The sequence below is a fragment of the Notamacropus eugenii genome, chromosome 2, assembly GCF_028372415.1.
Source record: "Notamacropus eugenii isolate mMacEug1 chromosome 2, mMacEug1.pri_v2, whole genome shotgun sequence".
Taxonomy (NCBI): Eukaryota; Metazoa; Chordata; class Mammalia; order Diprotodontia; family Macropodidae; genus Notamacropus; species Notamacropus eugenii.
Window position 1 is genome coordinate 220,018,558 of NC_092873.1, and position 24,284 is coordinate 220,042,841.

Here is a 24,284-nt window from a genome sequence, read left to right on the forward strand (position 1 = left end):
CTCCTTCATCTAATTCATCCTCCACTCAGCTGCCAACATCAAATAAAAAGATTTTTGTCAATGAAAGCATTTCACAACCTGGTCTTCTTCCTACCCAGCCAAATTCTGCCACTCAGTTATACTGGCTATTTACTATTTCTGGAACACAACTCTCATTTCCTTGCTTTTATACTAGTTGCTCCCCATGCCTGGAATCCTCTAACTCCCATCCTCTAACTCTTAGAATCTTTTGCTTCTTTTAATATGTAACTCAAGTTTTACCTCCTCCAGGAAAACTTTCCGGGCTCCTCTGGGGGCCATCTCCACTCATTCTGACCTATATCTGGTCTTTGGACCCAGATGGCTCTGGAGGAAAAAGTGAAGTTGGTGACTTTGCACAGTCCTCCCTCACTTAAATCCAATTCACTTGCAAGTCATGGCATCACTTTCCTGACATGGTCCTCTTGGAGAATGAAGGACAAACAATCACAATAATCTGACTCCTCTAGCTATTGTCATCCCTTCTGAGGGCACCTTGCTTCTATTCTGTATTTATCCTGTATGTTTTGATTCATATATGTCATCTCCCTATTAGATGGAGAAGGAGATGGCAAACCACTCTAGTACCTTTGCCAAGAAAACCCCAAATGGGGTCACAAAGTGTGAAGAATCAGACATCATGGTTGAAATGACTGAAAAAAAATAATTTGCTATTCAAATGTAAGTGAGAGCAAGGAGTGCGTTTGTGTGTGTGTGTGTGTGTGTGTGTGTGTGTGTGTGTGCGCGCGCACGCGCCTAGGACTTAGCCTGGCACAGTCAACATTTAATAAATGCTTGTGGATTGTCTTATTATTATTATCTAACAGAGTTCCTTCAACCAATGAATCAACATGCCTTTTATGAAGTAGCTGTTGTACAACAAGCACTAAACCTAGGGGATGCTAAAACAAAAATGATAATAATTTCTCTTCTCAAAGAGACCACATGTGCACATATAAGTTAATAAAAGTATGCATGACTAAACAAAACACATATGAAATTAATACAAATCAAATAAAAAAAATTTAGGAAAGAGGCACGAATAGCTCTGCATATATCATGAGATGGCCTCATAAAGGATGAAGTGTTTGAACTAAAATTTAACAAATATGAGGGATTCTTCTCTAGAGGCTGAGAAGGAGTGTATTGTAGACTTGGGGGTCAGTTTGCACAAAAGCACAGGGAGGAGACAGGAGGTGTGAGTGATGGGGTGTTTGGGTGCATGTGCTTGGACCCCAATTCTAAAATCACATTTCTCTTTAAAAATTACATTTCTTTCTAGCCTCAAAATACTATCCCAGGCAATTTCTCCCCAGCCCAAGGACACAGCCTGCCTCAGCAACAACTGTTATCTCCTTTCCTGATATAGCAGCCAGCTGCACCTACAGAACTGATTAGTCTGAACCAGCTGTGTACTGACTGAACTGGCTGTGCACTGGGTCATGATGACATTTACTACTCACTGACCAATCATAGGTATCCTAGACTTAGACATATGTATACTCCCTTACATTTATCTTGTCTAACAAGGCATTGATGAGAGAAACCTGGTATTTCTGAGCCAGCCCTGACTGCTAGTAGACTTAGAGACGTTTCAGGCCTAAAACCACACCTCCAGGTAGCCCCCTTGGGCTATTTCCCATGAACTCTGAGTAAAATACCTGCGCAGTAGATACCAAAAGTGCATGTTCCTTTAAGAATTGACCACTCCTTAACCACTCCCTAATCCCACCCCAAAACACCCAATTAGCATATTTGGCACAAGTGATACTATAGAATTTCCTATATAAACTTTCCCTGTACCCCTTTAAAGTTGCAGGTTCCCTAAGAACTCTTGCCTGCTGAAAAGCATAATAAATCTTTACCTTGACCTCCACAATGCTTGAGTCCATGAATTCTTCTCCAGGTGACCTGCTCCTGGTGCCCTGGTCTCACCACCCTCCCCTTCCAGCCCTCATCATGAGCAGAGGTATGTGACTCAAAAGAGATAATGGATGTAAAACACTTTGCAAATCTTAAATCGATACATAAATGCCAAGTATTATTAATATTATTTGCCTCTGATCACCAGACCTTCAGATTGGAGATAACTTCATTCCCTGAGGCTTTCTACTTCACTCCAGCTGAGCACTAGCACAATTTATAAAGCAATACAGGGGCATGTTGCTAAATGTTTAACAATCAGACTGGTGGTAGGCAGGTAATTACTTATGCTTTCTGAAATCTAGGCAATTACCAAAGGATAAATCAAACCCTGATTTGTAGGGACCTTATTTCTGAGGTATAAATGCTCACACAGAAAATTGAACAATTAGCTCTTCTTAAGTAAGTCAGTTAGACTCCAGCATACACCTGGGTGTGATGAACAGCAGGAAGGTTAACGTATATTAAGTCTGGAAACCAAGTTAAAAGGAACTTTAAAATGCCGTCGGAGCGGAGTTTGTATTTGGTTCTAGAGTTAATTGTGAGCCATTGGAGTTTACTGAGCAGAGGAGTGACATGGTTAGACTAATGTCTAAATACCAATTTTGAAGCTGTGTGGAAGATGGATTGGAGAGGGGAGAGATTTGAGGCAAAGAAGGCCAATATGTACAAAAATATAGTGTTGCATTACAGGGAAAAAGGAATTTGGAGACTGAGTTTTAGCCTTGGATCTAGGGTTTGTGCCTTGGTGAGTAAGTAATTTAACTCCTAAGAGGGGATTGAACCAGATGACCTAAATATCTCAGTTCTAAATCTACAGTCTGATCTGTGAACTCTAAAATATTATATAAATGGGCATTTTCACTGTACGTTTTCCCTGTTTGGAATACTCTTTCCTCATCTCTATCTCCTGGCTTCCCTAACAACCTTCAAATCTCAGCTAAAAATCCACTTTCTCCTAATACCTTCTCTCTGTTAGTTATTTCCAGTTTATTCTGCAGATGGCTTGTTTGCACACAGTTGTTTGCATGTTACTCTCCTATTAGAAGGTGATCTTGAACACAGGGATAGTCCTATATCTTTCCTTGTACCTAAGGCCTATAGGCCTGTAATAGATGCTTACTGACTGACTGACTGATTATTGAAATGGTCATAGGGTCCTAGACTTAACAGATGGAACCTCATTCAACTTCCTCATTCCATAGGTGAGGAAACCGAGCTACTGAGAGGTTAAATGTTTTGACCAAGATCACGTAGGCAATTAAAGAATCAGGATTTGAACCCATTTTCTCTGACTCCAGATCCAGGATTTCTGCCACAGCACCACACTGCCTCCAAGGTATTTTTAATAAATATATTTTTTTAAACTAATGCATGAATTCAACTCAACAAACTCAAAAATATTAAATGTGTTTAGTGTGAAATGTACAGTGGAAGCACCTGGATCAGAAAACAAAAAATAGAATCTGAAACAGGCTCAGGGCTCAAAGAATTTCTTACTATGCAAATTTTCTCTCCCTACCCCTTTTAACTGCCCCCTACCACTCTCGCCTCCCCCCACCCCCCACTTAATTACTACTGAGTACGGGATCAAGCCTTCATGCAGTTTAATATTAAGTGCCTTCTAAAAATACAAAAAGTAAAAGGAAATTGGTTCCATTTCCAAGGAGTTTACAATACAATCTACTGAACAAAGCTAAGAACAACATTTTTACCTTCCAAGTCTTTTTCTTTAGAGCTCCTTCCCCTCAGGCATCTTTTTGAAACTCAAAAACGTTCCTGCGAATGCAGCCCTCCTAGACTAAATCAAATAGGCTCCTGGGCCATCTGGTGTCACTCATGACCAGGGGAAAGGATTCCCTTCTCCCACACTCAGGTTAAGTTCTTACCCAGCCCTAGTTAAAAGAACTAGAATGAAAACCCATTATTTTTCCAGGCCTTCTGACAGGGGACAGCTTTTGATTGTTAGGAATGAATATTCCTGACAATTAGGAATTCTTAGTTGCCCAAAACAATTAATGGGATTAACTAATTTACACTAAAGTAGGATAATTTCTCACTGACCTTCAAACTGTCCCTGGGGGTTTTTTGGTTAGTTTGTTGTTTTTTTTTAAAGGTTACTTCACTTTGGAGCAGGAAGCCCCGAAAAGGACTAGTTCCTTTCTGCTTGGCCCCAGAGGGGGAAACAAAGAGTGTATCGTGAAAGTTGAATGGAAACAAAGGTAGACTTGATTTTGATAAGAACTTCTTCACAATTAAAGCTGTTAAAGCCTAGAGGAAGCCTGGTGCTGTGCCTCCAGTCTGCCTAACCAGGCCTGTATTGGGTGGGTATGTGGAGGAGGGGATCCTTTTTCCAGTACATGGGTGACATCAAATGACCTCTGAAGGCTTTGTGGACTCTGAGGCTTTTTAAGTGTATTTCTAATGGTTAAATATCAGGTATAGGTGAGAGGTGGGAAGATATTGGGAACAGGGTAGAGCCTTGCTAATTTATTTCACTATTTCTTGTTAGCTACTCACTTGCCCTCAGCTGTTCAATATAAACAGATTTGCTGTGTCACAAAGAAAGTCTCTTAAAACTACCAACCCTTTCTGTGGTTTAGGTAGCATGGAATCTAGGATTTTTCCCCATTGGTGGTAGACATCGTGGGGGGGGAGGGGGAGGGTGGTGGCGGCATTTTAGTTTTAACCACATGAAGAATTTACAGGACTGAAATGAAGAGATGTGAAAGGACTCCCCTTCTCCCCACCCCATGTCCCTCCACCCCAAGGTGGGAAGTCCACAGATGCTACAGACTGCACATGTTTGGGGACTTTTTCAATGTATTGATGATTTGTGCTGATTTTTTCCCCCTCTCTATAAGATACTGTTTATTATAAGCGATGGTTCTCTGGCACAGGGAAGGATACTTGGGATAGTTATGATGATGAAAGAAATAGAACATATCAATAAAATCTTATTTTATTTAAATGACAGGATGCAATCTATGTTGTCACTCCCCAGTTTATTTGCAGAAGTGACATCTGTGCTACCAGAACAATAACTAAAGAATATAAATTGCTGATGGCAGTCTTTTGTCTTAAGTTAAGGGAGACCAGAAAGCGTTAATTTTCCTAGCACAAATCTCTCCTAAAACATCTCTCTCTCTGACCTTATAATTAAGTCTCCTCACGTAAAACAGCAGAAGCTCAGGACACCCTTCAGGGCTATTTCCTGTAAATCCTGACTACAAATTGCAGCAGCAAAAATGGGAATGACTTGATGATCTTGCTAACAACAATAACCTGTCTCCCACATCCTCATCCTGGGGATGAGCTTGTTAAAACACACAGACACACAGATACACACACAGACAGACACAGACAGACAGACAGACAGACACATACACACACACACACAGTATATCCATAGACCTGGCTCCTTTAGGATCACAACTTTAGAATTTGAAAAGAGACACAGAGGTTATCTAGTCTTACTGTCTCTTTTTTCCATATGAGAAAACTGAGGCCCAGATAAATGAGGAAATTTGCTCAAGGTTACCTAGGCTGTGACTGACCTTTAGGAAATCACTTACCCTCTCCCTAAACATCAAGTTTTCTCATCCAGAAGACAAGACAGACTAAGATGACAAAACATAGTATTCATTTTAAAAAGTTAATTAATCCTCATTGGAATTATTATTTTTTCCCTCAAGACTGTAAGCAATAGAGATCTTTTGATTTCAATGCTACAGTCAGTCAATACACACTTATTGAATACCTACTACAGATAAGGTTAAAAAAATTCCTTAAAAGCCCTTTTGGTAAAGAGAAAAGGGTCAGGACATGGGTTAAAATCCCAATGATTACCTGTGTGATCTTGGGCAAGTCCCTTAACTGATCTGGGCTTTCAATGTAAAATGAAGGGTTTGGACTAGATGGCTTCTGAAGACCCTTCCAAGCCTACAGCCATGGTGCTATTCCTATGATGAGTTTAGAAGAACAATTAAAAAAAAACCCAAACATTTTACCCAGGCTACAAGGTTCATAAAAACTAATGCCCATGCATGCAAAATAATAATTAATATATAAAATAGGAAGTTAGAATATACAGGTGAAGCATTCTCTTTTTATGGAAGTAGCCTTTATTCTTTCTTTTCCCTCTAAGCTCTGCTATGGATTACAGACTTCTTTCTCTGCCGCATTGCTGTCCTCCTCCCCCCATCAGCATATATACGTGTGTGTGTGTGTGTGTGTGGTCTTTCTCAGAGTTAGAATTAAAATATAAACTCTGAGAGGGCAAGGAACATCATCCTTTTGGTTTCTAATTTGTATTACCAATCTGCAACACTTGGCCCTGGCATATGGTAAGGACTTAATAAATGCTTGTTGATATGAATTAACTCCTATTGCCCTTTCTTTCTGCTCAAGACAAATACATCCCTAAATCTCACTCAGACTACATTATATTCCACAAGCAATATATTACACATAGCTTGCCTTTGATATTTTTGTTTGTAGGTCCTCTCTCCCTCTCTTCTTGAGGACAGGACTCTCTTTCACCTCTTTTTATATCCTCAGTTATATATAACACAGTGCCTGGCACATAGTAGGCACTTAATAAATCCTTATTAGATGAATGAATAATTATTTTTTATGTAAACATTTATTAAAGCACTAAGATGCTATGCTAGGTGCTGAGGGATACCCAAAATGTAATTTTTATGATTATATATTTTCATGTGTATAATATTTTCTTAAAAGCAAATATAAATATTGACTGTATTCTGCTCACTTTCTTGAACAGTTCAACAATAAGAATATTGGACAAATGAAATTGTAAATGAAATTATATAATACTTTTTTAAGAATAAAAGTGATTACATATACCTGATAATCTACATTTTCCTTGGGTTTCCATCTATGCCTTAATGTGACTAACAATTAACATCTATGGTGTTGGGCAAATTATGAAATTATATAATATTTTCTCAAGAGTAAAAGGTGAGTATATATACCAATAATCTTTACGTCCCCTGGGATTCCACCTATGCTTTAACGTAACTAACAATTAACATGTATAGTGTTGGGCAAATCAGTTGCCCATCACTCTCAGGGCCTCAGTATCCTCATCTACAAAATAACAACAACGTTTTTTGATTGATCTAGGCAGGATCACTTAATTCTAGAACACCTCAAGCTCTAAAAGTCCATGATTCCAAGTACTCCTCTGAGGAGCCCAATCTGAAGGAGATCTATGTGGGTTGGTGAGGGTAGAGTATCTCACTTCTTTTCTGGAAGAGGGCTCCATACAAAATACTTGAATCACTTAAAACACCTACACACCCATCATCACTCCTCAAATTGCATTTTTTCCAAGACTAAATTTATCTTATCAAGATTCTGCACCAAAATGAGAGTGAAAAGGATGAAAACACAAGAAGAAAAAGCCTAAAATAATGAGGAGGAAAAATGTTGGGAGGTGAGAAAGAGCCTTGGGATAATGCAAATCTGTAACTTTACAATAGGCACATCTCCGAGGTGAGATTCTTAACCCATGCATTATTTCAGGTTGACGTTTTAAAAATCAAATAGGCTTGAAGGCCTTTTATACTGTCAACAGAACAAAAATGCAGATATCTATTTTATCCATCTGCAAAAATGCTGATATCTCTTTCATTTAGAGGGTGGCCAAAGTCAACTCAAAAAATAAACAAGGGAATAAATGAAGTTTGATTTCTATCCCTTGTTGTTTTCCTTTTCTACAATCTTCCCTTCCTTCCTCAGCAGTCGGTCATCATATATGTATTAAAAGCGTGTTATGTGCTAGGCACTCTGCTAAGTGCTGGAGATACAAAGGGAAAAGATAGTTCCCTTTCTCAAGAACTGCATAGTCTAAGGTGGGGATATGGATAGATAGATTAGATAGATTAGATAGAATAGATAGATAGATAGATAGATAGATAGATAGATAGATAGATAGATAGATAGATAGATAGATGGATGGATGGATGGATGGATGGATGGATGGATGGATGGATGGATGGATGGATGGATGGATAGATGGATGGATGAACAGATCATACATAATCACAATTTGGAGATAATGAACAGAGTTAAGGCACTAACATCAAGGGAGATCAGGAAAGGTTCTTTGTAGAAGGTAGGATTTTTATCTGGGATTTTATGGAACTCAGGGAAGCTGGAAGGTGGAATTGATGAGGGAGAACATTCTAGGCACTGGAGACAGCTAGTAGAAATGCATGGAGTTGAGAAATGGAGTGTTCCCTTCAAGGAACATTTAGGAGGCAATTGTCACTAGATCACAGAATATATAGGCCAGTAAGGCAAAGAAGACTGGAGCCAGGTTATAAATGCCAAAGAGAGGATTCTAAATTTGATCCTAGAGGTGATAAAGAACTACCAGAATTTATTGAATGGGGGAGTGCTGGTGGTGACATGGTCAGACCTGTGCTTGAGGAAAATAAATAAGCCAGCATTCTTATGCTTCTTGGTCCACCCTTGCCATCTTTAAACACCCTCAACTTCAAATGTTCACTCAGGACATGAATGATGATTTCTGCTCCAGAATTTTCCTTCCCCTCTCAAAATATCCTGAGTCAAACATCTTACAATTAATTTTCTCAAGAGTTTTATTTTTAAGTGGTTGGCTAATAAACCAGATAAAGTTTGATAAACCTATTTTAGCTAAAGTACAAATAGTGACTGATGATTTAATATTTACTTTTCCTAGAAGTATTAGAATTTTAACAGATCATTCCAGGTTACATAATGCTGTAATCCTAAAGGATTACTGTACTATAATGTATACTATACTAAAGGATTACTATATTATAACGTATACTATACTATACTGTAATACTAAATGATTTCTTCTTCTTTATTTTAGATATAAATATATTTATTATTTTAAAATATTTTGGTTTTAATTTTAATTTCTCTTTCTTCCTCTACCTCTATCCCAATTCATTGAGAAGGCAATAGTCATCATACTCATGAGGTCATGCAAAATTTATTTCTATGTTAGCTATGTTGTATATGTGTATGGGGAGAGGGAACAAGAAAAATGAAGAGAAAAAATATGCCACAATCTGCATTCAAAGTCCCTCCATTTTTTCTCTGGAGGTGGATATCACTTTTCATCATGAGGAACTGTCATGGATCATTCTATTGATCAGAACAGTAAGACACAGTTGATTATCATTATAATGTTGCTGTTATCATGTACAATGTTCTCCTTGTTCTGCTCACTTCATTTTGCATCAGTTCATATAAGTCTTCCCAGATTTTCCTGAAACCATCTATAATGGTAATTTAAAGAATGTAATGGTAATTTAAATGGGAAGATCTTTCCCATTCATTAACAGGGCCATGTGATCCAAGCAGGTCACACGGAAGCCTGAGTTACATGAGTCAGTGGTGAGAGGAACTTGCTAAATGGGTGGAACAGGAAGGGATAGAGCAGGAAGGGTGGAGTAGAGCTGAGAGGAAGTTGGTCAGAGAGCAGTCAGAGTTGGGAAAGGCAGCGACTAGTGTGAGTGGGAGAGCTTGTTGGTAATTTAAGGGACCTGATTTGTGGGAAGGCCCTAGCAGGGGGAAGGCTTGGGGATGGTGTTGCTCTCTGCATTGTTATTGTGTATAGATTTTTTTGTTACTATGATGGATTTGGCTTTCTGGTGTCTGAATAAATGCTTTTCTTCTGCCTTCTACTTTGTGATTCAGAACTATACCAGCATATTCATAGTCACTGTCAGGGCTGTGAATATTGCCTTGACAATACACCATCTCCTTTGTCATTTTTAATAGCACAATAGTATTCCATCACAATCATCTACCAAAATGTGTTCATCCATTCCCCAATTGATGGGCTTCCCTTGAGGTCCCAGTTCTTTACTATCACAAAAAGAACTGAGAAAAGTATTTTTTACAGATGAACTAAAAGGCCCTTCTTCTTAAAAAAAAAATGAATTTTTTTTTGGTGTAATTTTTATTAGCCTGTCTGAGCCTGAGGTATGGTGGCAAAAGCCTGTAATTCCTGATACAGGGAGGCTGAGGCCTGTGGATCCTTGACAATGGGAGTTCTGAGCTATAACTGGCTAATTTCAGTTTGGGCATTTAGTCTGGCATTGATATGTTTAACCCCCAGGAAGGCAATGATAACTATGGGGTACCAAGCTGCCTCGGAGGGACAAACCAGAAACAAAGTAGGTTAAAATTCTTGGTATTGGGATCTGGACATCAAGTGACTGCTGAATTTTCAGTTTGAAAGAGGTAGGGAGACCTGGTCTCCAAAAAAAACAAAACAAAAAACAGAAAGGAGGGGGTAGTTAGCAGTATAAGATACTGCAGTGACTTCAAAAAGGTTGAGGACAGAGAAAAAGTCACTGATGAGGTGGTGATTCATTGGAACCATGGAAAGAATGTTTGCAATACAACAGTGAGGCAGAAGCTAGATTGTAAGAGGAGTAAGTGAGTAGTAAAGAAACAGTGAAAAGGAGTCTACAGGACTCTTTCTAGGAGGTTAGCAGTAAAGGGGAGGAGAAACTTGAGATGGTAACTTGAGGAGGTAACTGGGTGAAGGGAAGATTGTATGGCTGTGGGTTTTAGTTTTTAAGGTGGGGATTACGGTACATGGTTATAGTCAGAGGGAGAAAATGGTGGTGCGTAAGATACTAAAGATGAATAAGGAACCGGGAATAATTGATGCATCTGGAGGACATAGGAAGGGAAGGGATCATAAGTACAGGCAGATAAATCCTGGATTTGGCAAAATAGACTTGCTTTATCTCTGCAATAGGAGAAAACTATGAGAAAAGATACAGATGGGATTGAGGTATAGAAGAGGATTGCTGAGGAGCTCATCTGAGGTCTTTGATCTCAGGAAACTGAGAAGTGAGAACCTTTGTTGAGAGTGAGGGAAATGAGGTAGAGTTGGGGATATGAGAAAGGAAGGAAGGAAGGAAGGAAGGAAGGAAGGAAGGAAGGAAGGAAGGAAGGAAGGAAGGAAGGAAGGAAAGAAGGATGGATTTATTAAGCACCTACTATGTGCCAGGAACTATACTAATCACTTTACAAATCATATCTCATTTGATCTTCACAACAACTCTGTGAGGTAGGTGCTATAACTTATCCACATTTAACTACAGAGTAAATGGAGGCTGAGGTTAAGTGACTTGCTCAGCTAACATCTGAACCTGAACTTGAACTCAAGTCTTTTTGATTCCAGGTCCAGCATATTGTGCCACCTTGTTGATTCATCTTCTGGATTTAGAACATCCTTGTGACATAAGAGGAGTTTCATTTAGATTAATGAAGGTCCCTGAATAGTCAAATTTAGTTACTTTTCCAGAGTATTATAGCTTTAGTGATAGAATGGTATTTGTTGTTAGAGTTTGGTTAACTCTTTGAGAGCCTATGGACCCTAATATGCCAATACTGTTCATGGAGTTTTCTTAGCAAAGATAGTGGACAGTTTGCTATTTCCTTCTCCAGTGGATTAAGGCAAACAGGTTAAGTGATTCACTCAGGGTTATATAGCTAGGGTCTGAGACCAAATTTAAACTCAGGTAGGTTTTCTTGACTCCAGGTCAAGCACTCTATCCACTGAGTCATCCAATTGCCCCTAAATAATAGTAGTGATAGGCAAAAATAAAATCTTGACTTTTGTTAAAACATAGGTATGTCACGATCTCTCAAAAATCAAAATTTTGAGTGACCTAAAGGGAAACAGAGCTACACGGCAGATGTAACAAATTACAACAATGACTTTTCATGAAAGAAATACATAAATCAAGAAATTATACCTATATATATACATCCACCTATATATACATGTATACACACACACACACACACATATGTATATATATATTTAAAAAATGAGGGGATAACAGATGGAAAATCTGAAAACTCTATTTGTACCCACAGGATGCCAAAAGGTTTAAAGGAAAGACTTCAAGATGATAGATGACAGATCCTTTATGGAGTATTTATGGGAAGACATGGAGAAGTTTCCAGCATGGAGATCATAAGATGAGCTCACACCTACTTTGGTGTATTACATCATCATGGTTTAAATGAAGGCAGTACCCTGACCAACAGGTATATATCCTCTAAAGACAAACGTATATATTTAGTGACATTATACATGTTGAAAGTGACAACGATGGTATTCGTGAGCTGTGAAAAATGCATGTACTGGAAGAGACTGTTCTTTCCATAGTTCATAAAGGTAAAGACTGTCCCGAAGCTTGTATGATATACTGAACTATATATCCTAGGAATGCTATACTTGCTTACGTAACAAAGAAGCAGCTCTATCTGCAGTAAAGGTTAGAACATAATAGTTTTATTTGACGTTTCTTACAGTAGTCAATTCCTATTTTAGGCCCTGATTTCCCCTAATGCTTACAGAATAATACTGTACGATGACAGAAGTCAATTCTTCTTGCCAGTATTTTATGATACAAAAGGTACCTTTTTCTGTATTTCATGTAAAATTTGTATCTGACTACCTCATGATTTTATGGGATTGGATTATCTGGATCACAGAATAACCCACCTCTAATCTTCTCTGTTATTGTCTCACTGACAAACATCAGTCCTGGGAATTTAATGGCTTAAAACTCAAAAAGTTTCCTTCTTCCCTACTTCAGACAAGAGTAATAACCCTAGTAGGAACCTTGCACCTACTCCCCAAAATGAAAAAATTCTGATTTACATAATAGGATATATTTCCCCAAAGTTGCCTTTGAAGAACTATGTAATATTTGTTACAAAAGTTTTTTCTTTTTTTCTTTCTCAATGGGGGAAGGTAGATTAGAAGGAGAGAAAAATGCTTATAAATTGAAAAAAAAATTTAAACAGAAAAACTATTCAAGAAATGAATATAAATGAGGAATACTACAAACTTTGATTCAGTCTATTCACCTGGGACAATGTGAATGCCAGAACTACATACTCCTCTGCTGCTCAAAACAAATTGGGAAACCACCAAGTTCCATTTTTTAAAAAAGGATGTGGTATTTTCAGAAGACATCATTCTATTATACGATAGTGGCAAGATTGGAATAGGCAGAGAATCAACTCATCAGGAAGATTACAGTAAGCCATTCATTTTCAGGGGCCTTAATGGAAAAAAAAAAAAAGGGTATTTTTTCCAGCCCATTAAGGTGCTTACAATGCCTGATGTTCAAAGAAATATAGGTAATTCTCAAATGAGTCAGGGAATTATTATCAAGTGAAATCTTTTTATTCCTGACAGCCTTGAGTGATGCACTGGTATTCCTGATGTATGTGTGTGTGTGTGTGTGTGTGTGTGTGTGTGTGTGTGTGTATTAAGAGACCTACAGAGGAAGATTTCTAGTATTGGGTACAGCTTATGTGAAAGATCTTTTGGAGAAAAGGGACAAGGAACATGGATGGGAAGGCAGAGTTGGCTTACAACTCTGAGTTGGGTTAAACCTGCCCCATGGAAGGAATATGCTCATTGATGGAATCATGAAGGCAGTGAAATATGATCTATGTGATGAAAAGCAAGTCACACCCACTTTCTGACTCTTGGTCTCTTCATCTGCAAAATAAGGGACTAGATGATCTCTTCAAGTCTCTTTCAGTTCTTAATCTATTCTGTGATTCCATCATGAAACAAACAGGTGGGCACTTGTTGCCTCTTATTCTCCAATTTTTGGCTTCTAACCTCGTGCATACTTTATGAATGTTTCCAGATTTTCAGGGAGCAGATAAATCGTGCTCTATTCTGTTTCATTTTTCATCTGCCATGACGACATTTGTGATTTTCTTGGCAAAGATAATGGAGTGGTTTTCCATTTCCTTCTCTAGCTCACTTTACAGATGACAAAACTGAGGCAAACAAGGTTAAGTGACTTGCCCAGGGTCACACAGCTAGTACGTGTCTGAGGCCAGATTTGAACCCGGGAAGATTTGTCTTTTCTACTCCAGGCATCTCTCTATCCTTCAAGCCATCTACCTGTCTTCAACACACAGCTCCTCCCCATTGGGGAATCGAACCCCAGTCTTCTGAGTGACAGGATGGGGGTGGGGTAATACCTAAGGAGGAAGTGGTTATACTGTATTCATTAGGTACTAGAGCATTTTATAAAGGAAAACCCATGGAATCTCTTTTTCAGGAGATTGTAAAGAAAAGAGTTATAATAAGATTGCTTATCTTTCTGACACAGTTGGAGTCTGGTCCAACCTAAAGTCAGAGAAACAGACTTAACCTCAGAAGAACTTTCCAGTCCTAGGAATTTATTATTTCAATGCAACTTGGGAGAAGGAGCATAGGGAGCAAGCATTTATTAAGTACCTACTGTGTGCTAGGCATTGTGATAAGCACTTTACAAATATTATTTCATTTGATCCTTACAATAAACCTATGAGGTAGGTACTGTTATTATACCTATCCAGGATCACACAGCTAGTAAATGTCTGAGGTCAGGTTTGAACTCAGGTCTTCCCGACTCCAAACTCAGAACTTAATCTACTGTACAACCTAGCTTCTCTTAATTGAAAGAAAACAGCTGAACTTCCTCTCAAACTCTTTCTGGTTACTGGGTGACAGTAATGAAGAAGCTATATCGATTGTGTGTGTACATAGAAAGTCTATCTGTCCGTCTGTCTATCTGAAAAAAAAGCTCTTCTTAAATGATTCTAGAGTAGTTTGGTTTTGTAGAAAAATACCAGTATGGCTTAACTTTTCTTATTCAAACAGTATTCATAAAACTTTTGACCTTTCTAGCCAGCTGGGATGATAAAAAGGCAATTTCAGAGGAATGTTTGCCTGCAGATCTTGCAACCATGGTGCTTTTTTAATGATTTGTTTTAGCATAGATGGTCTTAACTGAAATTTAGCATAAACACCTTCTACTTCATGTCCCTTTCAAACATTATCTACACATGGTAGCTAGGTCTCAATGATTATGAAATTGCCATTGAGGTCTAGCTAATTATTGGAAAAACTAATTTCAAAATTACGGATGCATAATATTTAAGTTACCATGAGGAAAGTTATCAACTAAGACCTTGTTTTATGTGCATAAACTGTTCACTTATATTGCTCTATTCCATAGTTTTAGCTAAGCAAAAATGTGTGAATGTATATATATATTTTATAGTATATAATATGGTTGTATATACAATATATATGAGATTATTACATATATTACATACATAGCATATAATATTGTATAGTAGGTATATTTACATATTAAATGAAATGTGTGGTTATTCACTTATGACAAATAATCAAATAAAGCTAGAATGATCAGAACATTGGACCGTGAGTCAAGACCTGGGTTCTATTTCTCCTCTGCTCCCTAGCTCTGGGAACTGAATAAGTCTCTTAGTCCCTCTAGAGCTCATTTCCTCATTTGTAATGTAAGACGGTTGAATGACACAATTTCCATGGTTCTAAAGAGCAAAAAGAAATTACTTGGGTGAAGTTCTTTGCAAACCTTGAAGTACTACATAATTGTTCCTTATTATTACATAGCACTCTCCACATGCCATTTGTTAACATCTGTGTATTTTCCCTTGCTGATGAATGAATAATTTTATTGCAATATCATTTCTATAAGGTGGTTTGGGTTAAACCATAACTGAGACCTGGGAAAGACCTTAATTTAGAAGGGCCAAGGTCACCCACTGCATCTGGGGCTATCTCCAGTGTCTTACCACTGGACTTCACTGACTCTAGAGGAGTGAGGCTGATGACTTTGTGTGACTCTTCCTCAGTCAAGACATCAGCCTCATGATGTCATTGGTCTTCTTGGCGAATGAAGGATGAAGAACAAGAGTGAGAGTTTTATGCTGGAGAAGCAGCAGTGTTAGGTAAGATGAAGGGAGTTCATTCCTGGCTCTATCTGGTAGGGTTCTTCTTCACTCCAAGAAACTCCACTATAGCTACAAGCCCAGAAAAGAGAATGCTCTGTGGGCTGAGCAGCTTGTGCTGTTTCCTTGGGTTGTGAGCCTGGCTGCTGGAATGTTGCCTTGAGTGGTGTTCTCTGTTACTGATGGTGAGGGAGGATTGGTCAATACATTAGGAAACCTCCATACTGTGAAAGTTTCCTCTGTGCATTTAATGATCCACATTTTAGCGGTGTCCTTTTAAATGAGCCAGAATTCATTTTTCCTTAATATTCTGTATATAATGACTAATATGGAAATATGTGGCACACGATTGCACATGTATAATCTATATCAAACTGCTTGCTCTCTTCAGTGAGGAAAGGAGAGGATTTGGAACTCAAAATTTTTTTAAAAAATAAATGTTAAATATTATTTTTACAGGTAATTGGAAAAATATTTTTTTAAAATTCTGGATGTGATTGTTTAGATGTTCTTTGTTTTACATAGTATGAATAGATAGGTGTTCATGATTAATCTACTCACCAAACTGGAAATCATGTTGAAGAAAGGAAGGAAGGAAGAGAGAGAGAGAGAGAGAGAGAGAGAGAGAGGAGAAAGAAAAAGAAAGGAAGGAAGGAAGGAAGGAAGGAAGGAAGGAAGGAAGGAAGGAAGGAAGGAATAAAGAAAGAAAGAAAGAAAGAAAGAAAGAAAGAAAGAAAGGAAGAAAGAAAAAGAAAGAAAGAAAGAAAGAAAGAAAAAAGAAAGAAAAAGAAAGATGATGAAAGAGATGAAGAAAGAAAGAAAACTTTCCAATTAGACTGGCAGGTGAAAAAGGGAGATTGACTCATGAAAAAACTGGTAAGTTTGAAACAGACATGGGGGATTTTGCTCCCTGCTCTGTAACTGATTCTGGCAGATAATTCTTTATGAGCACCTGGAGGCAGCGAGTAAAACATAGCCCCTGCAAAATGAATGATCTGATAGCAATCATGATTTCAAAAGACAAATGATGAAGCATATCTTATACCTCTCGATGGAAAGGTAATGGAGTATAGAGAGTCAGGTATATATTCTTAGATATGGCGAATACCTTGATTAGTTTGTGTGTTTGTGTGTATGTGCAAAACATATTTATTAAAAAGGAGGTCTTCTACTCAATGCTTGGATGGTGGATTGGTGGGCAGTGATAAGAAAAATAAAGAGCATCAATAAAGTATTTTAAAATTTAGAAAATCATAAAAAACAATCTGATATGAAGATCTGTGATAATCTATGCAGTTGCAACATAATAACATTTAAAAAAAACTTTTAAAAACAGAAAATTGATTTGCTGTTGGTTTGTTGGAAGGCACAAATGTTTAATGTTTATGTTATGCCTGCCTTGACCTAGTTATTCTACAATGTTACTTAGTTTTTTTTAATTTAAATATGTAAGATAATCCATGACAGGGTACATTTCATCCCTATAAGTATCTTCTTTCCTCCTATCAATCCAATAATCAATAAGCATTTATTAAGCTGTTACTATGTGCCAGGCACTTAGGGGAGGGGAAGGCTGGGACCATAAAGGAGAGAGCAAAAATAGTTCCGTCCTCAAGGAGCTCACTTTCTAATGGGAAAGAAAACCATAAAATTAGCTTAACATAAGAGTAAATAGAAGGAATTCTCAATTAGGGAAGGCTTTAATAGTGTGAAGGATCAGGAAAGAACTGAAGAAAATGGAATTTGAGCAGCCCTGAAGAAAGTCAAGAAATCTAAGAGGAAAAAAGGTTGCTGGGGAAATGGAAAGCATTCTGGGGATAGGAGACAACCAGTACAAAGGTTTGAGTTAACTTTTTTTGTGTGTGTCATGAACCCATTTGGCAATCCAGTGAAGCTTTCTCAGAATAATGTTTTTAAATGAATAAAATAAAATACGTAGGACTACAAAGAAACCCAATTATATTGAAATACAGTTATCAAAATATTTTTAAAGAATACACGGATTCCTTGTTACGAACCCTTGCTCTAGACCAAAGATAATGCCATTTAAAAAAATTCTACATATATAACTTTACATTGTCTATTCAAATTAAAATGATAGCTACAAATTTTAGGCTAAAAATGTATTATCAGTTATTACCAATAGTCATTTTATATATTATACAGTTGCATGTGGAAACTATAGAATGTTTTGAATAATAGGACATTATTATAAACATATATTATAAAAGAACTATTTGGAATTCATTTTCTTCTAATCATTGAATTTATTTTCTTGTGTTTAAATGCAAACAAGTATGGATTGACCAATTCTATCCTTTTTTTTTTTTTAAAGAAAAATTACCATATTTCCTTCCTTTATCAGATAGCATGAGATTCAGGTGTGACAAAAAGGATAAAGAAACTGGGCTCAGTACCAAGAAGACCTAAGTTTGGGTACTGCTTCTGACTCAGACTATATGACACCCAAACAAGTCACTTAACTTCTCAATCATCTGGGCAATTCTCTAAGGCCATAAGTTTCAGGAAAGGGGATAACCTTCATTGGTAGAGGGGGTTGCTATATCCAGAAATTCCTCATGTCAGTATAATCATAGATCCAGTACCTTTATAGCATAAACATATGTAAGCAAACTCTACTACCTAATAGATTATTGCATCCCAATTTGGGATTACTGCATCCCCAGCTCTATCAGAGCTGGAACTAATTTCCAACTTTAAGTGCCAGACTTCTCCTTTGCCTTTCCTATTTTCCATGACTCTCCCTGGTATTACAGCCTTGAATCTGTGCTGTCATTCTGATGTACACAATCCCTGTTTCTTTGGTCTTTGTCCTTATCTTTTGCTTTGAATATTTCTCCCTTCCTTTGTCTTTTTTAACTTTTCCATCCTTTCCCTTCCTTCAGTGGCTGCTTTTCTTTCACTCACAGTTTGCTCCCTTTCCCTCTTCTATTCTGTTTTTTCCCTTGTTCTTCTCCCATTAACTAGCCACAACACAGAACAGAGATGATCTTTTTCTCCTTTGTATTTGCTGTGCACATTGAATTGCTAGTTTCCCTGACTTTGCCATTTTAAACTTTGATGACTCTGGAAAAGAGTGAGGCTGATGGTTTTGTACAACCCCGCCTCACTTAAATCCAATTCACTGGCACATGAAGATATCACCCTGTGATGTCATTGGTCCTCTTTGAAAACAAAGAATGAGCAACAGCTCATTGAATAAAGCTTAATGTTTCTTATTCTTAATTTGTAAAGCAGATGATTTGAACACATCTTTCTTTATTAAAAAAAAAAAGTTAAGCTGCTTTTTGTATGTGGCCCTTGATGGAACTGTTTTCTAATTGGCTCAGTGACCCTTTATAACAAAAAGATTTCCTACCTCCTACCTCCAAAATGTCTAGATTCTCTTGTTGTTTGGGGATCTATCTACATGGAGCCATGGTATTGCCAGAAAACTGTACTGTTAAACACACACATACACATCAGATTCTTCCAGGATTTCTGACATGAAAACTTACAAACTCTACTATTTCTCTAAGCATTGTAGAGGCTTAGAACTGGAGGCAGCCTTGCCATATAATCCCATCTGTCTCCAACCATTTTTTTAAGATAAAAATCATATTTGAACAGTTAAGCAACTTTTTGTTGCTTTTTTAAAACATCTAGATCTAGAATTCAAGTTACATGAACCAAAATAATAACAGTAACCATACCATTAAATGATTTTTTAAAATAGCAAATAGATTTAAATAAAGAAGATAATATGAGTGACATGAAGGTCCAATTAAAATAAATGATCCCATAATGCCTAGCAGAGTTGTAGATAACCCAATAAAAATGCATATTGGCAGATGGTTGTCAAGCTTCAAACTTTTTTTATACTTTCAACCAAATAAAAATAATTTTGGTATCAAGATGAAAGATTAAATGAATAGGAAGGAAAAAAAAACTTTCCCCTAGTTGTTTTTCTATGACTGATGTCATCTGGGAAGCAGTACGATTCAGAAGAAGGAATGCCGGACTTGAAATCATAGGACCTATGTTTCAATTTCCCCTTTGTCACTGTTGTAAGATAGGCCAGTCTCCTGGCATTTGGGGCTCAACATCGGAATGAAATGAACCAGAAGGATAAGATCTGATGGTTAACAAAAGGAAGTTTACTTAGCAATAGCATGGATGGGCCAGCTTGCTAATTCAGATGAGTTGGACCATTTAAGACTACAGGAGGGTTTCAATATGACTTAAAGAAAAGAACGAGCATATTTTATCTGCATGGCAGGGGACTCGCATAGACGTTCTTCCTTCTGTAGTCACTTACTAGTTTCATGAGTCTGGGCAAGTCGCTTAAATTCCTTGAGCCTCGTCTGTCTCATCTGTCAAAGCAGAGAATTGGACTAGATGAGCTGTACAGTTCTCTCTAGCTCAAGGTCTGTCAAATTCTTAAAGAATAAAGATTGCCCTAGGATACCATTCTTGGCAACTCAAAAACTGAAACTTTCAACATACTGAATAGAAGAAAAGTATATTAGGTTTTAATTTTAATGATCACTATCACTAAATTATTACTTATGGTAAATGCTCAATATTGGTTTCAATTAAAATCCACCAGAATTTTGATATGCTACATTATTCTGGCATATGAATGGATGAAAATGGAGAAGTCATTAAAATGAGATAATTAACTTCCTGAGCTTATAAAACTATATTCCATTTGTTTTTATTACATTAGCTAAGGAGAAAATTTCCAGAAACACTATACAATATACCATGAAATTTTGAGGAAAGGGAGATACAAAAAAAAATTATTGGAACAGGAATGGACTTGGTAAATTAGGGGGCAAAGATAAAAACAAAAAGCGAATGCCCTGGTATATGATAAAAGGCAACTATTAATTTTGGGCCAACATGAAATTTAGCTTTTGGTAAAATCGAAGATTAACAATTGAAGTCAATCTTGTTGGATTTGAGTTTTAATAGAAACTGTAGAGAGTGTTGAAAGAATAAAGAGAAGACAGGCTCGGCATCTGGGAGCCTCCCCCACAACAGCCATCCAGAGCCTGCCTACCCTTCTCCCCAGCCGCAAGGTTAGAGCTTTCTAACTTCAACTACAGTGATTGCTAAGTTTGGAAAGATAACAAAAAGAAATCCTGTGTTACCTTTTTAATTGTTTTAAAAAAAGTTTTCTATACTATTGTTTTTGTTTTGTTTCCTTAGTTTTTGGTGGTGTTGTCTCTAGTTATTTGCACTCCAGTTAGTGACAAAAACATCAGTAGAAACAACAATTGCAGAGGACAAAGAAAAGTCAACAAGGAGCTCCTGGTATCATAACCCATAAAAATGACTAAAACACGTGTGGAGGATGCTGTAGATCTGTTAAAGGCAATGTTACCTCTGCAAAATTTCTTCTCTGCCTTGACCATTCTGGATCCATCTAGAGAGACCAGATATAGCATTTTGCAGTATCTGTGTGGCTGAGCTCTATAGAAACAGCCTGCTCTTAACCACTCTCCATGAGCTGGTGGTGGCAGTCTCTGTTCTGATCCTGGAGACTAGGTAGATAAGAATGCAAGGCTTAAAGTGGTCCAGACGTCTTTGATTGTACAGAATATTTCATTCATCATGTGTGGTGTCATCCTAATGAAGGTGTTCTTACATAGAGCTGATCTTTTGATCATAGATGGGTTTTACTTCCCGTTATAACCTGATCATTACTATTGCAAATACTGCAAATTTGGCCAGCACTGCAACTGAGATCACCATTCACAGAGACTGGAATGTTGTTGTTGCCAGGGGGTGACAGAAGCAAATTAGCAGGTATGGATACTACAATAGGAAGAATTGACCAGTTAGCTAATATTCTGGCCCCCTTGGTTGTTGCTCTAATAATGACATCTGGCTCTCCACTGACTGGCTGTGGGTTCATTTCCTGGATGGAATTTGGTGTTCATATGTGTGGAGTACTTCTTCCTCTGGAAAGTTTACCAGAAAATCCCAGCTCTGGCTTTGAAAGCTTCTTCAAAAGTTGATGAAACAGAACTGAAACAACTGAATTTACAGAAAGATATGAAGTCAAAAAGCCCAGGAAGGATTCCATCTTATGAGTTAAGATACTAAGAAGTATGAGTTTCAGAATGAAAAAGAGCTTGGTTATGCTTCCCAGATACTGGAGCCTTTCCATAATTTCCATGAGGGATGGATCTCATACTACAACCAACCAGTGTTTCTTGCTGACACTATTCTTTCTTTCCTCTATATGACTGTCCTGGACTTTGACTGTTTCACTACTGGCTGAATGGCTCAGTACTCAATCATCTCATGGCATCTTCAGCCATCATTGGCATTATGGGAACAATGGCTTTCACCAGACTATAAGAAAAGTGTGGCCTGCTTTGAATAGGTTCAATCTCTGGGATAATCCAGATCTCTGTGGTCTCTGTTTTCATGTCTGGAAGTTCATTGGACTTATCAGTTTCTCCCTTTGAAGACTTCTGTACTAGATTAATTCAAAGTAATGAATTGTTCCCAACAGTATCTACAGAAGGACCTGAAACTTTCTTTGCAATTGGAATGTACAATTTACTTAAGTGAGTCTTATCCTACTAAGGGATACACAGAGATGAAGTCCAAAACCTGTACCTTTAATCTCTGCTAGTTTGTTCTTTGCAGGGGTCATTGCTGTTAGAATTGGTCTTTGGGCTTTGATCTGACCTTGACACTGTTACTATATGAACACATAATAGAGTTGGAATGAGGCATTATCAGTGGTGTACAGAACTCGATAAACTATCTTCTAGATCTTGTATACTTATTCATGGTCATCTTGGCCCCCAATCCTGAAGCTTTTGGTTTACTTGTGTTGATTTCAGTCTCTTTGATTTGTTTCCGATGCGACCAGAAAACCCTTGGAAATCAGCTCTTTCTTTGTTGTCCTGATAGAAAAACAGTCTCCAGTGAAGCAGAAGGTAACGTCCGCTGTGTAACACAATTAGTTGACGGCTGCTATCCCTGCCGAATTATGGCACCAGTCCTTACTTTAGGGCACCCATAAATGGTCAAGATGTTCCTTTTGAGTTTATGACAGTTGGGCTTTAATAGAAATCTTCAAAAAAAACTAAAAATATTTAAATATAAATTAAGGAGTCCCTTTAATTTATTAATTAGATATTTAGATATTAATTAGATTAATAGATATTTAGGGATTAAATGACTAGGAAAAATACCCCACCAAAATGAAATATGGGGAATATATTGGTAATGTTGACTGGTAATGCAATTGGTAATTGGTATTGTGATTGCTCTAAGGGTAGAGAACCTAGTATAGGAAAGCAATGTTTATGCTTTAATATGGATGCTCTTTGATAGATGTCCATTGTCTCTACATCCATATGCTCTAGAATTCAGATGCATTGTTTGCCCCCTAAAATGGTAGTTGTACTCATTCTTTTTGAGTAAGGTTAACCTCATGTTCCTTCTGTCTTATCCCCATCATTTAAGTATAGTTATTAAAATAATTTCTCCTCCAACCACAAAAATTGGAGTTTGTTAACCTGGTATCAGTATTATTCTATTGATGGGGAGCTTTTGAGAGATAAGTGAAAAGTTTTGACATTCATCCAGTACTGTCTTGCCATGGATATTTTGGCTGAACTTGGGAGAGCACATTTATTTATATTACTACCACATGATACAGAACAGAGCAAAATATATCACACATATGTAGCACTTCATATAACGAACTAGCATATAAGCCACAGATGTTAGTATAGCATAGCATATCTTTACATGAAGATGCAAGACATGCTGAAAGTAGTATTCATGTGGCAATAACTGAATTATATAAGCTAGGAGCTAGAAATGAACATGAGAGGGATATATCTGAATTTTTTTCCTGCCACTGAATTCAAAATCAACTCCATAATCTTGGATTATGAGAGTCTTAAACCTGGTGAGTTCAATGTAAAGTTTGAAGAGTAAACTAGCAAAGTTTTTGTTTTATTAACCATCTGACTTACTTTAAAGCAGATTTTTGGTAAAGTAATTGTTTCTGTACCTTTTTGTAGCCAGAAATTATTTTTAAATAGTTGTATAGTAAGAATGGGTTTATAAGTGTATTCCATCTAAATGTCTTTAGAAAAAATAAAAAACTTTGGCATTTTGCTTTTGAAGGATTTTTGAGGATGCCAGCACCAAACTGGTACCTTGGCATTGGCCATTTATGCACTTCATGGAGACTGCAATATGTTGCTATGAGCACTTTCTTCTTTTTTATGTGTTTTAATGTTTAATCTTTTATTTCATCTTTCCTATAATACGATCATGGGCATTACTTTGTTGTAAAAAAAAGCTTTGTCATAAATGTTTCTGTATATAAAAAAAGAAAGAACAAAGGGAGCTAGAAGGTTATAAGGGCTCCATCACTGATGCAAAGGGATTTTATTTCTCATTGAATTATGTTACAGAGATCTAAACAAGTCAGTTTGCCCAGGTTAAGA

At 37.3% G+C, this 24,284-nt stretch overlaps 1 protein-coding gene and 1 pseudogene across 1 annotated transcript in view; one reads left to right on the forward strand and one right to left on the reverse strand.

Annotated features, from left to right (window-relative positions):
- Nucleotides 1-24,284, reverse strand: part of SGK1 (serum/glucocorticoid regulated kinase 1) — a 170,872-nt gene that overhangs the window by 18,355 nt on the left and 128,233 nt on the right. The window lies entirely within an intron of this gene.
- On the forward strand, nt 1,909-22,380 carry LOC140530419 (ferroportin pseudogene; annotated as a pseudogene).